The sequence below is a fragment of the Rhinoderma darwinii genome, chromosome 3 (assembly GCF_050947455.1).
Source record: "Rhinoderma darwinii isolate aRhiDar2 chromosome 3, aRhiDar2.hap1, whole genome shotgun sequence".
Classification (NCBI taxonomy): Eukaryota; Metazoa; Chordata; class Amphibia; order Anura; family Rhinodermatidae; genus Rhinoderma; species Rhinoderma darwinii.
The window spans coordinates 261,981,938-262,004,283 of record NC_134689.1 but is presented as its reverse complement, the minus strand read 5'-3'; the positions used below and the strand labels follow the sequence as shown (position 1 = coordinate 262,004,283).

The 22,346-nt window shown below is 36.4% G+C and overlaps 6 non-coding genes across 6 annotated transcripts; all 6 read right to left on the bottom strand.

Annotated features, from left to right (window-relative positions):
• Positions 1-3,945: 3,945 nt before the first annotated feature.
• Positions 3,946-4,019, bottom strand: TRNAI-AAU (transfer RNA isoleucine (anticodon AAU)). Its single transcript has one exon. It is a non-coding gene; the product is annotated as a tRNA-Ile (tRNA).
• Positions 4,020-7,255: 3,236 nt separating this feature from the next.
• Positions 7,256-7,329, bottom strand: TRNAI-AAU (transfer RNA isoleucine (anticodon AAU)). The gene has a single exon. It is a non-coding gene; the product is annotated as a tRNA-Ile (tRNA).
• An 819-nt stretch (positions 7,330-8,148) lies between these two features.
• On the bottom strand, positions 8,149-8,222 carry TRNAI-AAU (transfer RNA isoleucine (anticodon AAU)). Its single transcript has one exon. It is a non-coding gene; the product is annotated as a tRNA-Ile (tRNA).
• A 4,450-nt stretch (positions 8,223-12,672) lies between these two features.
• Positions 12,673-12,746, bottom strand: TRNAI-AAU (transfer RNA isoleucine (anticodon AAU)). The gene has a single exon. It is a non-coding gene; the product is annotated as a tRNA-Ile (tRNA).
• Positions 12,747-14,482: 1,736 nt separating this feature from the next.
• TRNAI-AAU (transfer RNA isoleucine (anticodon AAU)) lies at positions 14,483-14,556 on the bottom strand. The gene has a single exon. It is a non-coding gene; the product is annotated as a tRNA-Ile (tRNA).
• Positions 14,557-20,819: 6,263 nt separating this feature from the next.
• TRNAI-AAU (transfer RNA isoleucine (anticodon AAU)) lies at positions 20,820-20,893 on the bottom strand. The gene has a single exon. It is a non-coding gene; the product is annotated as a tRNA-Ile (tRNA).
• Positions 20,894-22,346: the final 1,453 nt, after the last annotated feature.

Sequence of the window (22,346 nt, the reverse complement as noted above, 5' to 3'; positions counted from 1 at the left end):
TCAAAAAGCATTGGACAAATTGCTTTTGTGTTTTCCATTCCACCCCACAAAGAGTTTTCTTTCAGTACATTATATGGTACATTAAATGCTGCCATTAAAAACAAGAACTTGTCTCGCTAAAAACAAGCCCTTATATGACTATGAGGACGGAAAAATAATAAAGTTATGACTATCGGAATACAAAGAGGCAAAATCAAGATATTATTTTTGTCCTTAAGGTTGAAATTGGACCTCTAAGATGATTTCATGCAACAAACTCTGCATTTCTATAAATCACCGGTTAGACCATACATGGAATATTGTGTACAGTTTTGAGCACCTGTGTATGAGAAGGACATTGCTGAACTAGAATGCGTGCAAAGAAGGGAAAGCAAGGTAATTAAAGGACCTCATCACAGACGGGGATTCTTTACTGTAAGAGCAGTTCGACGATTGAACTCTCTGCCACATTGAAAAGTGTTTTTTTGAAAAATATAAAATTTCATCATATTTGTACCAGATTCTGGAGATGGAACTTTGATCCAGGAATTTATTCTAATAGCCATATTTGGAGTAAGGGAGGAATTTTTACCCTAATGACAACATTGGAATGCACTCCAAGACAGTTTTTGCCTTCCTCTGGATCAACACGGCAGGTTTATAGGTTGAATTTGATGGACCTTTTTTCAATATTATCAACTATTCAACTCTGTAACAAAAGTGAGCTTCCATGGCCCATACGGGGATCGAACCCGTGACCTTGGCGTTATTAGCACCACGCTCTAACCAATAAAATAATAATAAAATAAACTTGCAATTTTTACTACTCAAAAAGCATTGGACAAATTGCTTTTGTGTTTTCCATTCCACCCCACAAAGAGTTTTCTTTCAGTACATTATATGGTACATTAAATGCTGCCATTAAAAACAAGAACTTGTCTCGCTAAAAACAAGCCCTTATATGACTATGAGGACGGAAAAATAATAAAGTTATGACTATCGGAATACAAAGAGGCAAAATCAAGATATTATTTTTGTCCTTAAGGTTGAAATTGGACCTCTAAGATGATTTCATGCAACAAACTCTGCATTTCTATAAATCACCGGTTAGACCATACATGGAATATTGTGTACAGTTTTGAGCACCTGTGTATGAGAAGGACATTGCTGAACTAGAATGCGTGCAAAGAAGGGAAAGCAAGGTAATTAAAGGACCTCATCACAGACGGGGATTCTTTACTGTAAGAGCAGTTCGACGATTGAACTCTCTGCCACATTGAAAAGTGTTTTTTTGAAAAATATAAAATTTCATCATATTTGTACCAGATTCTGGAGATGGAACTTTGATCCAGGAATTTATTCTAATAGCCATATTTGGAGTAAGGGAGGAATTTTTCCCCTAATGACAACATTGGAATGCACTCCAAGACAGTTTTTGCCTTCCTCTGGATCAACACGGCAGGTTTATAGGTTGAATTTGATGGACCTTTTTTCAATATTATCAACTATTCAACTCTGTAACAAAAGTGAGCTTCCATGGCCCATACGGGGATCGAACCCGTGACCTTGGCGTTATTAGCACCACGCTCTAACCAATAAAATAATAATAAAATAAACTTGCAATTTTTACTACTCAAAAAGCATTGGACAAATTGCTTTTGTGTTTTCCATTCCACCCCACAAAGAGTTTTCTTTCAGTACATTATATGGTACATTAAATGCTGCCATTAAAAACAAGAACTTGTTTCGCTAAAAACAAGCCCTTATATGACTATGAGGACGGAAAAATAATAAAGTTATGACTATCGGAATACAAAGAGGCAAAATCAAGATATTATTTTTGTCCTTAAGGTTGAAATTGGACCTCTAAGATGATTTCATGCAACAAACTCTGCATTTCTATAAATCACCGGTTAGACCATACATGGAATATTGTGTACAGTTTTGAGCACCTGTGTATGAGAAGGACATTGCTGAACTAGAATGCATGCAAAGAAGGGAAAGCAAGGTAATTAAAGGACCTCATCACAGACGGGGATTCTTTACTGTAAGAGCAGTTCGACGATTGAACTCTCTGCCACATTGAAAAGTGTTTTTTTGAAAAATATAAAATTTCATCATATTTGTACCAGATTCTGGAGATGGAACTTTGATCCAGGAATTTATTCTAATAGCCATATTTGGAGTAAGGGAGGAATTTTTCCCCTAATGACAACATTGGAATGCACTCCAAGACAGTTTTTGCCTTCCTCTGGATCAACACGGCAGGTTTATAGGTTGAATTTGATGGACCTTTTTTCAATATTATCAACTATTCAACTCTGTAACAAAAGTGAGCTTCCATGGCCCATACGGGGATCGAACCCGTGACCTTGGCGTTATTAGCACCACGCTCTAACCAATAAAATAATAATAAAATAAACTTGCAATTTTTACTACTCAAAAAGCATTGGACAAATTGCTTTTGTGTTTTCCATTCCACCCCACAAAGAGTTTTCTTTCAGTACATTATATGGTACATTAAATGCTGCCATTAAAAACAAGAACTTGTTTCGCTAAAAACAAGCCCTTATATGACTATGAGGACGGAAAAATAATAAAGTTATGACTATCGGAATACAAAGAGGCAAAATCAAGATATTATTTTTGTCCTTAAGGTTGAAATTGGACCTCTAAGATGATTTCATGCAACAAACTCTGCATTTCTATAAATCACCGGTTAGACCATACATGGAATATTGTGTACAGTTTTGAGCACCTGTGTATGAGAAGGACATTGCTGAACTAGAATGCGTGCAAAGAAGGGAAAGCAAGGTAATTAAAGGACCTCATCACAGACGGGGATTCTTTACTGTAAGAGCAGTTCGACGATTGAACTCTCTGCCACATTGAAAAGTGTTTTTTTGAAAAATATAAAATTTCATCATATTTGTACCAGATTCTGGAGATGGAACTTTGATCCAGGAATTTATTCTAATAGCCATATTTGGAGTAAGGGAGGAATTTTTCCCCTAATGACAACATTGGAATGCACTCCAAGACAGTTTTTGCCTTCCTCTGGATCAACACGGCAGGTTTATAGGTTGAATTTGATGGACCTTTTTTCAATATTATCAACTATTCAACTCTGTAACAAAAGTGAGCTTCCATGGCCCATACGGGGATCGAACCCGTGACCTTGGCGTTATTAGCACCACGCTCTAACCAATAAAATAATAATAAAATAAACTTGCAATTTTTACTACTCAAAAAGCATTGGACAAATTGCTTTTGTGTTTTCCATTCCACCCCACAAAGAGTTTTCTTTCAGTACATTATATGGTACATTAAATGCTGCCATTAAAAACAAGAACTTGTTTCGCTAAAAACAAGCCCTTATATGACTATGAGGACGGAAAAATAATAAAGTTATGACTATCGGAATACAAAGAGGCAAAATCAAGATATTATTTTTGTCCTTAAGGTTGAAATTGGACCTCTAAGATGATTTCATGCAACAAACTCTGCATTTCTATAAATCACCGGTTAGACCATACATGGAATATTGTGTACAGTTTTGAGCACCTGTGTATGAGAAGGACATTGCTGAACTAGAATGCGTGCAAAGAAGGGAAAGCAAGGTAATTAAAGGACCTCATCACAGACGGGGATTCTTTACTGTAAGAGCAGTTCGACGATTGAACTCTCTGCCACATTGAAAAGTGTTTTTTTGAAAAATATAAAATTTCATCATATTTGTACCAGATTCTGGAGATGGAACTTTGATCCAGGAATTTATTCTAATAGCCATATTTGGAGTAAGGGAGGAATTTTTCCCCTAATGACAACATTGGAATGCACTCCAAGACAGTTTTTGCCTTCCTCTGGATCAACACGGCAGGTTTATAGGTTGAATTTGATGGACCTTTTTTCAATATTATCAACTATTCAACTCTGTAACAAGCATGTAACAAAAGTGAGCTTCCATGGCCCATACGGGGATCGAACCCGTGACCTTGGCGTTATTAGCACCACGCTCTAACCAACTGAGCTAACCGGCCACTTTTACACCAAAGATTCACGTCACGTCAGTAGAAAATACATGCAAACGTGTATTCATATTGATATCCTATTAACCTGAATAATAAAATAAACTTGCAATTTTTACTACTCAAAAAGCATTGGACAAATTGCTTTTGTGTTTTCCATTCCACCCCACAAAGAGTTTTCTTCAGTACATTATATGGTACATTAAATGCTGCCATTAAAAACAAGAACTTGTCTCGCTAAAAACAAGCCCTTATATGACTATGAGGATGGAAAAATAATAAAGTTATGACTATCGGAATACAAAGAGTCAAAATCAAGATATTATTTTTGTCCTTAAGGTTGAAATTGGACCTCTAAGATGATTTCATGCAACAAACTCTGCATTTCTATAAATCACCGGTTAGACCATACATGGAATATTGTGTACAGTTTTGAGCACCTGTGTATGAGAAGGACATTGCTGAACTAGAATGCGTGCAAAGAAGGGAAAGCAAGGTAATTAAAGGACCTCATCACAGACGGGGATTCTTTACTGTAAGAGCAGTTCGACGATTGAACTCTCTGCCACATTGAAAAGTGTTTTTTTGAAAAATATAAAATTTCATCATATTTGTACCAGATTCTGGAGATGGAACTTTGATCCAGGAATTTATTCTAATAGCCATATTTGGAGTAAGGGAGGAATTTTTCCCCTAATGACAACATTGGAATGCACTCCAAGACAGTTTTTGCCTTCCTCTGGATCAACACGGCAGGTTTATAGGTTGAATTTGATGGACCTTTTTTCAATATTATCAACTATTCAACTCTGTAACAAAAGTGAGCTTCCATGGCCCATACGGGGATCGAACCCGTGACCTTGGCGTTATTAGCACCACGCTCTAACCAATAAAATAATAATAAAATAAACTTGCAATTTTTACTACTCAAAAAGCATTGGACAAATTGCTTTTGTGTTTTCCATTCCACCCCACAAAGAGTTTTCTTCAGTACATTATATGGTACATTAAATGCTGCCATTAAAAACAAGAACTTGTCTCGCTAAAAACAAGCCCTTATATGACTATGAGGATGGAAAAATAATAAAGTTATGACTATCGGAATACAAAGAGTCAAAATCAAGATATTATTTTTGTCCTTAAGGTTGAAATTGGACCTCTAAGATGATTTCATGCAACAAACTCTGCATTTCTATAAATCACCGGTTAGACCATACATGGAATATTGTGTACAGTTTTGAGCACCTGTGTATGAGAAGGACATTGCTGAACTAGAATGCGTGCAAAGAAGGGAAAGCAAGGTAATTAAAGGACCTCATCACAGACGGGGATTCTTTACTGTAAGAGCAGTTCGACGATTGAACTCTCTGCCACATTGAAAAGTGTTTTTTTGAAAAATATAAAATTTCATCATATTTGTACCAGATTCTGGAGATGGAACTTTGATCCAGGAATTTATTCTAATAGCCATATTTGGAGTAAGGGAGGAATTTTTCCCCTAATGACAACATTGGAATGCACTCCAAGACAGTTTTTGCCTTCCTCTGGATCAACACGGCAGGTTTATAGGTTGAATTTGATGGACCTTTTTTCAATATTATCAACTATTCAACTCTGTAACAAAAGTGAGCTTCCATGGCCCATACGGGGATCGAACCCGTGACCTTGGCGTTATTAGCACCACGCTCTAACCAATAAAATAATAATAAAATAAACTTGCAATTTTTACTACTCAAAAAGCATTGGACAAATTGCTTTTGTGTTTTCCATTCCACCCCACAAAGAGTTTTCTTTCAGTACATTATATGGTACATTAAATGCTGCCATTAAAAACAAGAACTTGTTTCGCTAAAAACAAGCCCTTATATGACTATGAGGACGGAAAAATAATAAAGTTATGACTATCGGAATACAAAGAGGCAAAATCAAGATATTATTTTTGTCCTTAAGGTTGAAATTGGACCTCTAAGATGATTTCATGCAACAAACTCTGCATTTCTATAAATCACCGGTTAGACCATACATGGAATATTGTGTACAGTTTTGAGCACCTGTGTATGAGAAGGACATTGCTGAACTAGAATGCGTGCAAAGAAGGGAAAGCAAGGTAATTAAAGGACCTCATCACAGACGGGGATTCTTTACTGTAAGAGCAGTTCGACGATTGAACTCTCTGCCACATTGAAAAGTGTTTTTTTGAAAAATATAAAATTTCATCATATTTGTACCAGATTCTGGAGATGGAACTTTGATCCAGGAATTTATTCTAATAGCCATATTTGGAGTAAGGGAGGAATTTTTCCCCTAATGACAACATTGGAATGCACTCCAAGACAGTTTTTGCCTTCCTCTGGATCAACACGGCAGGTTTATAGGTTGAATTTGATGGACCTTTTTTCAATATTATCAACTATTCAACTCTGTAACAAAAGTGAGCTTCCATGGCCCATACGGGGATCGAACCCGTGACCTTGGCGTTATTAGCACCACGCTCTAACCAATAAAATAATAATAAAATAAACTTGCAATTTTTACTACTCAAAAAGCATTGGACAAATTGCTTTTGTGTTTTCCATTCCACCCCACAAAGAGTTTTCTTTCAGTACATTATATGGTACATTAAATGCTGCCATTAAAAACAAGAACTTGTTTCGCTAAAAACAAGCCCTTATATGACTATGAGGACGGAAAAATAATAAAGTTATGACTATCGGAATACAAAGAGGCAAAATCAAGATATTATTTTTGTCCTTAAGGTTGAAATTGGACCTCTAAGATGATTTCATGCAACAAACTCTGCATTTCTATAAATCACCGGTTAGACCATACATGGAATATTGTGTACAGTTTTGAGCACCTGTGTATGAGAAGGACATTGCTGAACTAGAATGCGTGCAAAGAAGGGAAAGCAAGGTAATTAAAGGACCTCATCACAGACGGGGATTCTTTACTGTAAGAGCAGTTCGACGATTGAACTCTCTGCCACATTGAAAAGTGTTTTTTTGAAAAATATAAAATTTCATCATATTTGTACCAGATTCTGGAGATGGAACTTTGATCCAGGAATTTATTCTAATAGCCATATTTGGAGTAAGTGAGGAATTTTTCCCCTAATGATAACATTGGAATGCACTCCAAGACAGTTTTTGCCTTCCTCTGGATCAACACGGCAGGTTTATAGGTTGAATTTGATGGACCTTTTTTCAATATTATCAACTATTCAACTCTGTAACAAAAGTGAGCTTCCATGGCCCATACGGGGATCGAACCCGTGACCTTGGCGTTATTAGCACCACGCTCTAACCAACTGAGCTAACCAGCCACTTTTACACCAAAGATTCACGTCACGTCAGTAGAAAATACATGCAAACGTGTATTCATATTGATATCCTATTAACCTGAATAATAAAATAAACTTGCAATTTTTACTACTCAAAAAGCATTGGACAAATTGCTTTTGTGTTTTCCATTCCACCCCACAAAGAGTTTTCTTCAGTACATTATATGGTACATTAAATGCTGCCATTAAAAACAAGAACTTGTCTCGCTAAAAACAAGCCCTTATATGACTATGAGGACGGAAAAATAATAAAGTTATTACTATCGGAATACAAAGAGGCAAAATCAAGATATTATTTTTGTCCTTAAGGTTGAAATTGGACCTCTAAGATGATTTCATGCAACAAACTCTGCATTTCTATAAATCACCGGTTAGACCATACATGGAATATTGTGTACAGTTTTGAGCACCTGTGTATGAGAAGGACATTGCTGAACTAGAATGCGTGCAAAGAAGGGAAAGCAAGGTAATTAAAGGACCTCATCACAGACGGGGATTCTTTACTGTAAGAGCAGTTCGACGATTGAACTCTCTGCCACATTGAAAAGTGTTTTTTTGAAAAATATAAAATGTCATCATATTTGTACCAGATTCTGGAGATGGAACTTTGATCTAGGAATTTATTCTAATAGCCATATTTGGAGTAAGGGAGGAATTTTTACCCTAATGACAACATTGGAATGCACTCCAAGACAGTTTTTGCCTTCCTCTGGATCAACACGGCAGGTTTATAGGTTGAATTTGATGGACCTTTTTTCAATATTATCAACTATTCAACTCCGTAACAAAAGTGAGCTTCCATGGCCCATACGGGGATCGAACCCGTGACCTTGGCGTTATTAGCACCACACTCTAACCAACTGAGCTAACCGGCCACATTTACACCAAAGATTCACGTCACGTCAGTAGAAAATACATGCAAACGTGTATTCATATTGATATCCTATTAACCTGAATAATAAAATAAACTTGCAATTTTTACTACTCAAAAAGCATTGGACAAATTGCTTTTGTGTTTTCCATTCCACCCCACAAAGAGTTTTCTTCAGTACATTATATGGTACATTAAATGCTGCCATTAAAAACAAGAACTTGTCTCGCTAAAAACAAGCCCTTATATGACTATGAAGACGGAAAAATAATAAAGTTATGACTATCGGAATACAAAGAGGCAAAATCAAGATATTATTTTTGTCCTTAAGGTTGAAATTGGACCTCTAAGATGATTTCATGCAACAAACTCTGCATTTCTATAAATCACCGGTTAGACCATACATGGAATATTGTGTACAGTTTTGAGCACCTGTGTATGAGAAGGACATTGCTGAACTAGAATGCGTGCAAAGAAGGGAAAGCAAGGTAATTAAAGGACCTCATCACAGACGGGGATTCTTTACTGTAAGAGCAGTTCGACGATTGAACTCTCTGCCACATTGAAAAGTGTTTTTTTGAAAAATATAAAATGTCATCATATTTGTACCAGATTCTGGAGATGGAACTTTGATCCAGGAATTTATTCTAATAGCCATATTTGGCGTAAGGGAGGAATTTTTCCCCTAATGACAACATTGGAATGCACTCCAAGACAGTTTTTGCCTTCCTCTGGATCAACACGGCAGGTTTATAGGTTGAATTTGATGGACCTTTTTTCAATATTATCAACTATTCAACTCTGTAACAAGCATGTAACAAGCATGTAACAAAAGGGAGCTTCCATGGCCCGTACGGGGATCGAACCTGTGACCTTGGCGTTATTAGCACCACGCTCTAACCAACTGAGCTAACCAGCCACTTTTACACCAAAGATTCACGTCACGTCAGTAGAAAATACATGCAAACGTGTATTCATATTGATATCCTATTAACCTGAATAATAAAATAAACTTGCAATATTTACTACTCAAAAAGCATTGGACAAATTGCTTTTGTGTTTTCCATTCCACCCCACAAAGAGTTTTATTTCAGTACATTATATGGTACATTAAATGCTGCCATTAAAAACAAGAACTTGTCTCGCTAAAAACAAGCCCTTATATGACTATGAGGACGGAAAAATAATAAAGTTATGACTATCGGAATACAAAGAGGCAAAATCAAGATATTATTTTTGTCCTTAAGGTTGAAATTGGACCTCTAAGATGATTTCATGCAACAAACTCTGCATTTCTATAAATCACCGGTTAGACCATACATGGAATATTGTGTACAGTTTTGAGCACCTGTGTATGAAAAGGACATTGCTGAACTAGAATGCGTGCAAAGAAGGGAAAGCAACGTAATTAAAGGACCTCATCACAGACGGGGATTCTTTACTGTAAGAGCAGTTCGACGATTGAACTCTCTGCCACATTGAAAAGTGTTTTTTTGAAAAATATAAAATTTCATCATATTTGTACCAGATTCTGGAGATGGAACTTTGATCCAGGAATTTATTCTAATAGCCATATTTGGCGTAAGGGAGGAATTTTTCCCCTAATGACAACATTGGAATGCACTCCAAGACAGTTTTTGCCTTCCTCTGGATCAACACGGCAGGTTTATAGGTTGAATTTGATGGACCTTTTTTCAATATTATCAACTATTCAACTCTGTAACAAGCATGTAACAAAAGGGAGCTTCCATGGCCCGTATGGGGATCTAACCCGTGACCTTGGCGTTATTAGCACCACGCTCTAACCAACTGAGCTAACCGGCCACTTTTACACCAAAGATTCACGTCACGTCAGTAGAAAATACATGCAAACGTGTATTCATATTGATATCCTATTAACCTGAATAATAAAATAAACTTGCAATATTTACTACTCAAAAACCATTGGACAAATTGCTTTTGTGTTTTCCATTCCACCCCACAAAGAGTTTTATTTCAGTACATTATATGGTACATTAAATGCTGCCATTAAAAACAAGAACTTGTCTCGCTAAAAACAAGCCCTTATATGACTATGAGGACGGAAAAATAATAAAGTTATGACTATCGGAATACAAAGAGGCAAAATCAAGATATTATTTTTGTCCTTAAGGTTGAAATTGGACCTCTAAGATGATTTCATGCAACAAACTCTGCATTTCTATAAATCACCGGTTAGACCATACATGGAATATTGTGTACAGTTTTGAGCACCTGTGTATGAAAAGGACATTGCTGAACTAGAATGCGTGCAAAGAAGGGAAAGCAACGTAATTAAAGGACCTCATCACAGACGGGGATTCTTTACTGTAAGAGCAGTTCGACGATTGAACTCTCTGCCACATTGAAAAGTGTTTTTTTGAAAAATATAAAATTTCATCATATTTGTACCAGATTCTGGAGATGGAACTTTGATCCAGGAATTTATTCTAATAGCCATATTTGGCGTAAGGGAGGAATTTTTCCCCTAATGACAACATTGGAATGCACTCCAAGACAGTTTTTGCCTTCCTCTGGATCAACACGGCAGGTTTATAGGTTGAATTTGATGGACCTTTTTTCAATATTATCAACTATTCAACTCTGTAACAAGCATGTAACAAAAGGGAGCTTCCATGGCCCGTATGGGGATCTAACCCGTGACCTTGGCGTTATTAGCACCACGCTCTAACCAACTGAGCTAACCGGCCACTTTTACACCAAAGATTCACGTCACGTCAGTAGAAAATACATGCAAACGTGTATTCATATTGATATCCTATTAACCTGAATAATAAAATAAACTTGCAATATTTACTACTCAAAAAGCATTGGACAAATTGCTTTTGTGTTTTCCATTCCACCCCACAAAGAGTTTTATTTCAGTACATTATATGGTACATTAAATGCTGCCATTAAAAACAAGAACTTGTCTCGCTAAAAACAAGCCCTTATATGACTATGAGGACGGAAAAATAATAAAGTTATGACTATCGGAATACAAAGAGGCAAAATCAAGATATTATTTTTGTCCTTAAGGTTGAAATTGGACCTCTAAGATGATTTCATGCAACAAACTCTGCATTTCTATAAATCACCGGTTAGACCATACATGGAATATTGTGTACAGTTTTGAGCACCTGTGTATGAGAAGGACATTGCTGAACTAGAATGCGTGCAAAGAAGGGAAAGCAAGGTAATTAAAGGACCTCATCACAGACGGGGATTCTTTACTGTAAGAGCAGTTCGACGATTGAACTCTCTGCCACATTGAAAAGTGTTTTTTTGAAAAATATAAAATGTCATCATATTTGTACCAGATTCTGGAGATGGAACTTTGATCCAGGAATTTATTCTAATAGCCATATTTGGAGTAAGGGAGGAATTTTTCGCCTAATGACAACATTGGAATGCACTCCAAGACAGTTTTTGCCTTCCTCTGGATCAACACGGCAGGTTTATAGGTTGAATTTGATGGACCTTTTTTCAATATTATCAACTATTCAACTCTGTAACAAAAGTGAGCTTCCATGGCCCGTACGGGGATCGAACCCATGACCTTGGCGTTATTAGCACCACGCTCTAACCAACTGAGCTCACCAGCCACTTTTACACCAAAGATTCTCGTCACGTCAGTAGAAAATACATGCAAACGTGTATTCATATTGATATCCTATTAACCTGAATAATAAAATAAACTTGCAATTTTTACTACTCAAAAAGCATTGGACAAATTGCTTTTGTGTTTTCCATTCCTCCCCACAAAGAGTTTTATTTCAGTACATTATATGGTACATTAAATGCTGCCATTAAAAACAAGAACTTGTCTCGCTAAAAACAAGCCCTTATATGACTATGAGGACGGAAAAATAATAAAGTTATGACTATCGGAATACAAAGAGGCAAAATCAAGATATTATTTTTGTCCTTAAGGTTGAAATTGGACCTCTAAGATGATTTCATGCAACAAACTCTGCATTTCTATAAATCACCGGTTAGACCATACATGGAATATTGTGTACAGTTTTGAGCACCTGTGTATGAGAAGGACATTGCTGAACTAGAATGCGTGCAAAGAAGGGAAAGCAAGGTAATTAAAGGACCTCATCACAGACGGGGATTCTTTACTGTAAGAGCAGTTCGACGATTGAACTCTCTGCCACATTGAAAAGTGTTTTTTTGAAAAATATAAAATGTCATCATATTTGTACCAGATTCTGGAGATGGAACTTTGATCCAGGAATTTATTCTAATAGCCATATTTGGAGTAAGGGAGGAATTTTTCCCCTAATGACAACATTGGAATGCACTCCAAGACAGTTTTTGCCTTCCTCTGGATCAACACGGCAGGTTTATAGGTTGAATTTGATGGACCTTTTTTCAATATTATCAACTATTCAACTCTGTAACAAGCATGTAACAAAAGTGAGCTTCCATGGCCCGTACGGGGATCGAACCCGTGACCTTGGCGTTATTAGCACCACGCTCTAACCAACTGAGCTAACCGGCCACTTTTACACCAAAGATTCACGTCACGTCAGTAGAAAATACATGCAAACGTGTATTCATATTGATATCCTATTAACCTGAATAATAAAATGAACTTGCAATTTTTACTACTCAAAAAGCATTGGACAAATTGCTTTTGTGTTTTCCATTCCACCCCACAAAGAGTTTTATTTCAGTACATTATATGGTACATTAAATGCTGCCATTAAAAACAAGAACTTGTCTCGCTAAAAACAAGCCCTTATATGACTATGAGGACGGAAAAATAATAAAGTTATGACTATCGGAATACAAAGAGGCAAAATCAAGATATTGTTTTTGTCCTTAAGGTTGAAATTGGACCTCTAAGATGATTTCATGCAACAAACTCTGCATTTCTATAAATCACCGGTTAGACCATACATGGAATATTGTGTACAGTTTTGAGCACCTGTGTATGAGAAGGACATTGCTGAACTAGAATGCGTGCAAAGAAGGGAAAGCAAGGTAATTAAAGGACCTCATCACAGACGGGGATTCTTTACTGTAAGAGCAGTTCGACGATTGAACTCTCTGCCACATTGAAAAGTGTTTTTTTGAAAAATATAAAATGTCATCATATTTGTACCAGATTCTGGAGATGGAACTTTGATCCAGGAATTTATTCTAATAGCCATATTTGGAGTAAGGGAGGAATTTTTCCCCTAATGACAACATTGGAATGCACTCCAAGACAGTTTTTACCTTCCTCTGGATCAACACGGCAGGTTTATAGGTTGAATTTGATGGACCTTTTTTCAATATTATCAACTATTCAACTCTGTAACAAGCATGTAACAAAAGTGAGCTTCCATGGCCCATACGGGGATCGAACCCGTGACCTTGGCGTTATTAGCACCACGCTCTAAGCAACTGAGCTAACCGGCCACTTTTACAAGAAAGATTCACGTCACGTCAGTAGAAAATTAATGCAAACGTGTATTCATATTGATATCCTATTAACCTGAATAATAAAATAAACTTGCAATTTTTACTACTCAAAAAGCATTGGACAAATTGCTTTTGTGTTTTCCATTCCACCCCACATAGAGTTTTCTTTCAGTACATTATATGGTACATTAAATGCTGCCATTAAAAACAAGAACTTGTCTCGCTAAAAGCAAGCCCTTATATGACTATGAGGACGGAAAAATAATAAAGTTATGACTATCGGAATACAAAGAGGCAAAATCAAGATATTATTTTTGTCCTTAAGGTTGAAATTGGACCTCTAAGATGATTTCATGCAACAAACTCTGCATTTCTATAAATCACCGGTTAGACCATACATGGAATATTGTGTACAATTTTGAGCACCTGTGTATGAGACGGACATTGCTGAACTAGAATGCGTGCAAAGAAGGGAAAGCAAGGTAATTAAAGGACCTCATCACAGACGGGGATTCTTTACTGTAAGAGCAGTTTGACGATTGAACTCTCTGCCACATTGAAAAGTGTTTTTTTGAAAAATATAAAATTTCATCATATTTGTACCGGATTCTGGAGATGGAACTTTGATCCAGGAATTTATTCTAATTGCCATATTTGGAGTAAGGGAGGAATTTTTCCCCTAATGACAACATTGGAATGCACTCCAAGACAGTTTTTGCCTTCCTCTGGATCAACACGGCAGGTTTATAGGTTGAATTTGATGGACCTTTTTTCAATATTATCAACTATTCAACTCTGTAACAAGCATGTAACAAAAGTGAGCTTCCATGGCCCGTACGGGGATCGAACCCGTGACCTTGGCGTTATTAGCACCACACTCTAACCAACTGAGCTAACCGGCCACTTTTACACCAAAGATTCACGTCACGTCAGTAGAAAATACATGCAAATGTGTATTCATATTGATATCCTATTAACCTGAATAATAAAATAAACTTGCAATTTTTACTACTCAAAAAGCATTGGACAAATTGCTTTTGTGTTTTCCATTCCACCCCACAAAGAGTTTTATTTCACTACATTATATGGTACATTAAATGCTGCCATTAAAAACAAGAACTTGTCTCGCTAAAAACAAGCCCTTATATGACTATGAGGACGGAAAAATAATAAAATTATGACTATCGGAATACAAAGAGGCAAAATCAAGATATTATTTTTGTCCTTAAGGTTGAAATTGGACCTCTAAGATGATTTCATGCAACAAACTCTGCATTTCTTTAAATCACCGGTTAGACCATACATGGAATATTGTGTACAGTTTTGAGCATCTGTGTATGAGAAGGACATTGCTGAACTAGAATGCGTGCAAAGAAGGGAAAGCAAGGTAATTAAAGCACCTCATCACAGACGGGGATTCTTTACTGTAAGAGCAGTTCGACGATTGAACTCTCTGCCACATTGAAAAGTGTTTTTTTGAAAAATATAAAATTTCATCATATTTGTACCAGATTCTGGAGATGGAACTTTGATCCAGGAATTTATTCTAATAGCCATATTTGGAGTAAGGGAGTAATTTTTCCCCTAATGACAACATTGGAATGCACTCCAAGACAGTTTTTGCCTTCCTCTGGATCAACACGGCAGGTTTATAGGTTGAATTTGATGGACCTTTTTTCAATATTATCAACTATTCAACTCTGTAACAAGCATGTAACAAAAGTGAGCTTCCATGGCCCATACGGGGATCAAACCCATGACCTTGGCGTTATTAGCACCACGCTCTAACCAACTGAGCTAACCGGCCACTTTTACAAGAAAGATTCACGTCACGTCAGTAGAAAATTAATGCAAACGTGTATTCATATTGATATCCTATTAACCTGAATAATAAAATAAACTTGCAATTTTTACTACTCAAAAAGCATTGGACAAATTGCTTTTGTGTTTTCCATTCCACCCCACATAGAGTTTTCTTTCAGTACATTATATGGTACATTAAATGCTGCCATTAAAAACAAGAACTTGTCTCGCTAAAAGCAAGCCCTTATATGACTATGAGGACGGAAAAATAATAAAGTTATGACTATCGGAATACAAAGAGGCAAAATCAAGATATTATTTTTGTCCATTAAGGTTGAAATTGGACCTCTAAGATGATTTCATGCAACAAACTCTGCATTTCTATAAATCACCGGTTAGACCATACATGGAATATTGTGTACAATTTTGAGCACCTGTGTATGAGACGGACATTGCTGAACTAGAATGCGTGCAAAGAAGGGAAAGCAAGGTAATTAAAGGACCTCATCACAGACGGGGATTATTTACTGTAAGAGCAGTTCGACGATTGAACTCTCTGCCACATTGAAAAGTGTTTTTTTGAAAAATATAAAATTTCATCATATTTGTACCAGATTCTGGAGATGGAACTTTGATCCAGGAATTTATTCTAATAGCCATATTTGGAGTAAGGGAGGAATTTTTCCCCTAATGACAACATTGGAATGCACTCCAAGACAGTTTTTGCCTTCCTCTGGATCAACACGGCAGGTTTACAGGTTGAATTTGATGGACCTTTTTTCAATATTATCAACTATTCAACTCTGTAACAAGCATGTAACAAAAGTGAGCTTCCATGGCCCGTACAGGGATCGAACCCGTGACCTTGACATAATTAGCACCACGCTCTAACCAACTGAGCTAACCGGCCACTTTTACACCAAAGATTCACGTCACATCAGTAGAAAATACATGCAAACGTGTATTCATATTGATATCCTATTAACCTGAATAATAAAATAAACTTGCAATTTTTACTACTCAAAAAGCATTGGACAAATTGCTTTTGTGTTTTCCATTCCACTCCACAAAGAGTTTTCTTTCAGTACATTATATGGTACATTAAATGCTGCCATTAAAAACAAGAACTTGTCTCGCTAAAAACAAGCCCTTATATGACTATGAGGACGGAAAAATAATAAAATTATGACTATCGGAATACAAAGAGGCAAAATCAAGATATTATTTTTGTCCTTAAGGTTGAAATTGGACCTCTAAGATGATTTCATGCAACAAACTCTGCATTTCTTTAAATCACCGGTTAGACCATACATGGAATATTGTGTACAGTTTTGAGCATCTGTGTATGAGAAGGACATTGCTGAACTAGAATGCGTGCAAAGAAGGGAAAGCAAGGTAATTAAAGGACCTCATCACAGACGGGGATTCTTTACTGTAAGAGCAGTTCGACGATTGAACTCTCTGCCACATTGAAAAGTGTTTTTTTGAAAAATATAAAATTTCATCATATTTGTACCAGATTCTGGAGATGGAACTTTGATCCAGGAATTTATTCTAATAGCCATATTTAGAGTAAGGGAGTAATTTTTCCCCTAATGACAACATTGGAATGCACTCCAAGACAGTTTTTGCCTTCCTCTGGATCAACACGGCAGGTTTATAGGTTGAATTTGATGGACCTTTTTTCAATATTATCAACTATTCAACTCTGTAACAAGCATGTAACAAAAGTGAGCTTCCATGGCCCATACGGGGATCAAACCCGTGACCTTGGCGTTATTAGCACCACGCTCTAACCAACTGAGCTAACCGGCCACTTTTACAAGAAAGATTCACGTCACGTCAGTAGAAAATTAATGCAAACGTGTATTCATATTGATATCCTATTAACCTGAATAATAAAATAAACTTGAAATTTTTACTACTCAAAAAGCATTGGACAAATTGCTTTTGTGTTTTCCATTCCACCCCACAAAGAGTTTTATTTCACTACATTATATGGTACATTAAATGCTGCCATTAAAAACAAGAACTTGTCTCGCTAAAAACAAGCCCTTATATGACTATGAGGACGGAAAAATAATAAAATTATGACTATCGGAATACAAAGAGGCAAAATCAAGATATTATTTTTGTCCTTAAGGTTGAAATTGGACCTCTAAGATGATTTCATGCAACAAACTCTGCATTTCTTTAAATCACCGGTTAGACCATACATGGAATATTGTGTACAATTTTGAGCACCTGTGTATGAGACGGACATTGCTGAACTAGAATGCATGCAAAGAAGGGAAAGCAAGGTAATTAAAGGACCTCATCACAGACGGGGATTATTTACTGTAAGAGCAGTTCGACGATTGAACTCTCTGCCACATTGAAAAGTGTTTTTTTGAAAAATATAAAATTTCATCATATTTGTACCAGATTCTGGAGATGGAACTTTGATCCAGGAATTTATTCTAATAGCCATATTTGGAGTAAGGGAGTAATTTTTCCCCTAATGACAACATTGGAATGCACTCCAAGACAGTTTTTGCCTTCCTCTGGATCAACACGGCAGGTTTATAGGTTGAATTTGATGGACCTTTTTTCAATATTATCAACTATTCAACTCTGTAACAAGCATGTAACAAAAGTGAGCTTCCATGGCCCATACGGGGATCAAACCCGTGACCTTGGCGTTATTAGCACCACGCTCTAACCAACTGAGCTAACCGGCCACTTTTACAAGAAAGATTCACGTCACGTCAGTAGAAAATTAATGCAAACGTGTATTCATATTGATATCCTATTAACCTGAATAATAAAATAAACTTGCAATTTTTACTACTCAAAAAGCATTGGACAAATTGCTTTTGTGTTTTCCATTCCACCCCACATAGAGTTTTCTTTCAGTACATTATATGGTACATTAAATGCTGCCATTAAAAACAAGAACTTGTCTCGCTAAAAGCAAGCCCTTATATGACTATGAGGACGGAAAAATAATAAAGTTATGACTATCGGAATACAAAGAGGCAAAATCAAGATATTATTTTTGTCCATTAAGGTTGAAATTGGACCTCTAAGATGATTTCATGCAACAAATTCTGCATTTCTATAAATCACCGGTTAGACCATACATGGAATATTGTGTACAATTTTGAGCACCTGTGTATGAGACGGACATTGCTGAACTAGAATGCGTGCAAAGAAGGGAAAGCAAGGTAATTAAAGGACCTCATCACAGACGGGGATTATTTACTGTAAGAGCAGTTCGACGATTGAACTCTCTGCCACATTGAAAAGTGTTTTTTTGAAAAATATAAAATTTCATCATATTTGTACCAGATTCTGGAGATGGAACTTTGATCCAGGAATTTATTCTAATAGCCATATTTGGAGTAAGGGAGGAATTTTTCCCCTAATGACAACATTGGAATGCACTCCAAGACAGTTTTTGCCTTCCTCTGGATCAACACGGCAGGTTTACAGGTTGAATTTGATGGACCTTTTTTCAATATTATCAACTATTCAACTCTGTAACAAGCATGTAACAAAAGTGAGCTTCCATGGCCTGTACAGGGATTGAACCCGTGACCTTGACATAATTAGCACCACGCTCTAACCAACTGAGCTAACCGGCCACTTTTACACCAAAGATTCACGTCACATCAGTAGAAAATACATGCAAACGTGTATTCATATTGATATCCTATTAACCTGAATAATAAAATAAACTTGCAATTTTTACTACTCAAAAAGCATTGGACAAATTGCTTTTGTGTTTTCGATTCCACCCCACAAAGAGTTTTCTTTCAGTACATTATATGGTACATTAAATGCTGCCATTAAAAACAAGAACTTGTCTCGCTAAAAACAAGCCCTTATATGACTATGAGGACGGAAAAATAATAAAATTATGACTATCGGAATACAAAGAGGCAAAATCAAGATATTATTTTTGTCCTTAAGGTTGAAATTGGACCTCTAAGATGATTTCATGCAACAAACTCTGCATTTCTTTAAATCACCGGTTAGACCATACATGGAATATTGTGTACAGTTTTGAGCATCTGTGTATGAGAAGGACATTGCTGAACTAGAATGCGTGCAAAGAAGGGAAAGCAAGGTAATTAAAGGACCTCATCACAGACGGGGATTCTTTACTGTAAGAGCAGTTCGACGATTGAACTCTCTGCCACATTGAAAAGTGTTTTTTTGAAAAATATAAAATTTCATCATATTTGTACCAGATTCTGGAGATGGAACTTTGATCCAGGAATTTATTCTAATAGCCATATTTAGAGTAAGGGAGTAATTTTTCCCCTAATGACAACATTGGAATGCACTCCAAGACAGTTTTTGCCTTCCTCTGGATCAACACGGCAGGTTTATAGGTTGAATTTGATGGACCTTTTTTCAATATTATCAACTATTCAACTCTGTAACAAGCATGTAACAAAAGTGAGCTTCCATGGCCCATACGGGGATCAAACCCGTGACCTTGGCGTTATTAGCACCACGCTCTAACCAACTGAGCTAACCGGCCACTTTTACAAGAAAGATTCACGTCACGTCAGTAGAAAATTAATGCAAACGTGTATTCATATTGATATCCTATTAACCTGAATAATAAAATAAACTTGAAATTTTTACTACTCAAAAAGCATTGGACAAATTGCTTTTGTGTTTTCCATTCCACCCCACAAAGAGTTTTATTTCACTACATTATATGGTACATTAAATGCTGCCATTAAAAACAAGAACTTGTCTCGCTAAAAACAAGCCCTTATATGACTATGAGGACGGAAAAATAATAAAATTATGACTATCGGAATACAAAGAGGCAAAATCAAGATATTATTTTTGTCCTTAAGGTTGAAATCGGACCTCTAAGATGATTTCATGCAACAAACTCTGCATTTCTTTAAATCACCGGTTAGACCATACATGGAATATTGTGTACAGTTTTGAGCATCTGTGTATGAGAAGGACATTGCTGAACTAGAATGCGTGCAAAGAAGGGAAAGCAAGGTAATTAAAGGACCTCATCACAGACGGGGATTCTTTACTGTAAGAGCAGTTCGACGATTGAACTCTCTGCCACATTGAAAAGTGTTTTTTTGAAAAATATAAAATTTCATCATATTTGTACCAGATTCTGGAGATGGAACTTTGATCCAGGAATTTATTCTAATAGCCATATTTGGAGTAAGGGAGTAATTTTTCCCCTAATGACAACATTGGAATGCACTCCAAGACAGTTTTTGCCTTCCTCTGGATCAACACGGCAGGTTTATAGGTTGAATTTGATGGACCTTTTTTCAATATTATCAACTATTCAACTCTGTAACAAGCATGTAACAAAAGTGAGCTTCCATGGCCCATACGGGGATCGAACCCGTGACCTTGGCGTTATTAGCACCACGCTCTAACCAACTGAGCTAACCGGCCACTTTTACAAGAAAGATTCACGTCACGTCAGTAGAAAATTAATGCAAACGTGTATTCATATTGATATCCTATTAACCTGAATAATAAAATAAACTTGCAATTTTTACTACTCAAAAAGCATTGGACAAATTGCTTTTGTGTTTTCCATTCCACCCCACATAGAGTTTTCTTTCAGTACATTATATGGTACATTAAATGCTGCCATTAAAAACAAGAACTTGTCTCGCTAAAAGCAAGCCCTTATATGACTATGAGGACGGAAAAATAATAAAGTTATGACTATCGGAATACAAAGAGGCAAAATCAAGATATTATTTTTGTCCATTAAGGTTGAAATTGGACCTCTAAGATGATTTCATGCAACAAATTCTGCATTTCTATAAATCACCGGTTAGACCATACATGGAATATTGTGTACAATTTTGAGCACCTGTGTATGAGACGGACATTGCTGAACTAGAATGCGTGCAAAGAAGGGAAAGCAAGGTAATTAAAGGACCTCATCACAGACGGGGATTATTTACTGTAAGAGCAGTTCGACGATTGAACTCTCTGCCACATTGAAAAGTGTTTTTTTGAAAAATATAAAATTTCATCATATTTGTACCAGATTCTGGAGATGGAACTTTGATCCAGGAATTTATTCTAATAGCCATATTTGGAGTAAGGGAGGAATTTTTCCCCTAATGACAACATTGGAATGCACTCCAAGACAGTTTTTGCCTTCCTCTGGATCAACACGGCAGGTTTACAGGTTGAATTTGATGGACCTTTTTTCAATATTATCAACTATTCAACTCTGTAACAAGCATGTAACAAAAGTGAGCTTCCATGGCCTGTACAGGGATTGAACCCGTGACCTTGACATAATTAGCACCACGCTCTAACCAACTGAGCTAACCGGCCACTTTTACACCAAAGATTCACGTCACATCAGTAGAAAATACATGCAAACGTGTATTCATATTGATATCCTATTAACCTGAATAATAAAATAAACTTGCAATTTTTACTACTCAAAAAGCATTGGACAAATTGCTTTTGTGTTTTCCATTCCACCCCACAAAGAGTTTTCTTTGAGTACATTATATGGTACATTAAATGCTGCCATTAAAAACAAGAACTTGTCTCGCTAAAAACAAGCCCTTATATGACTATGAGGACGGAAAAATAATAAAATTATGACTATCGGAATACAAAGAGGCAAAATCAAGATATTATTTTTGTCCTTAAGGTTGAAATTGGACCTCTAAGATGATTTCATGCAACAAACTCTGCATTTCTTTAAATCACCGGTTAGACCATACATGGAATATTGTGTACAGTTTTGAGCATCTGTGTATGAGAAGGACATTGCTGAACTAGAATGCGTGCAAAGAAGGGAAAGCAAGGTAATTAAAGGACCTCATCACAGACGGGGATTCTTTACTGTAAGAGCAGTTCGACGATTGAA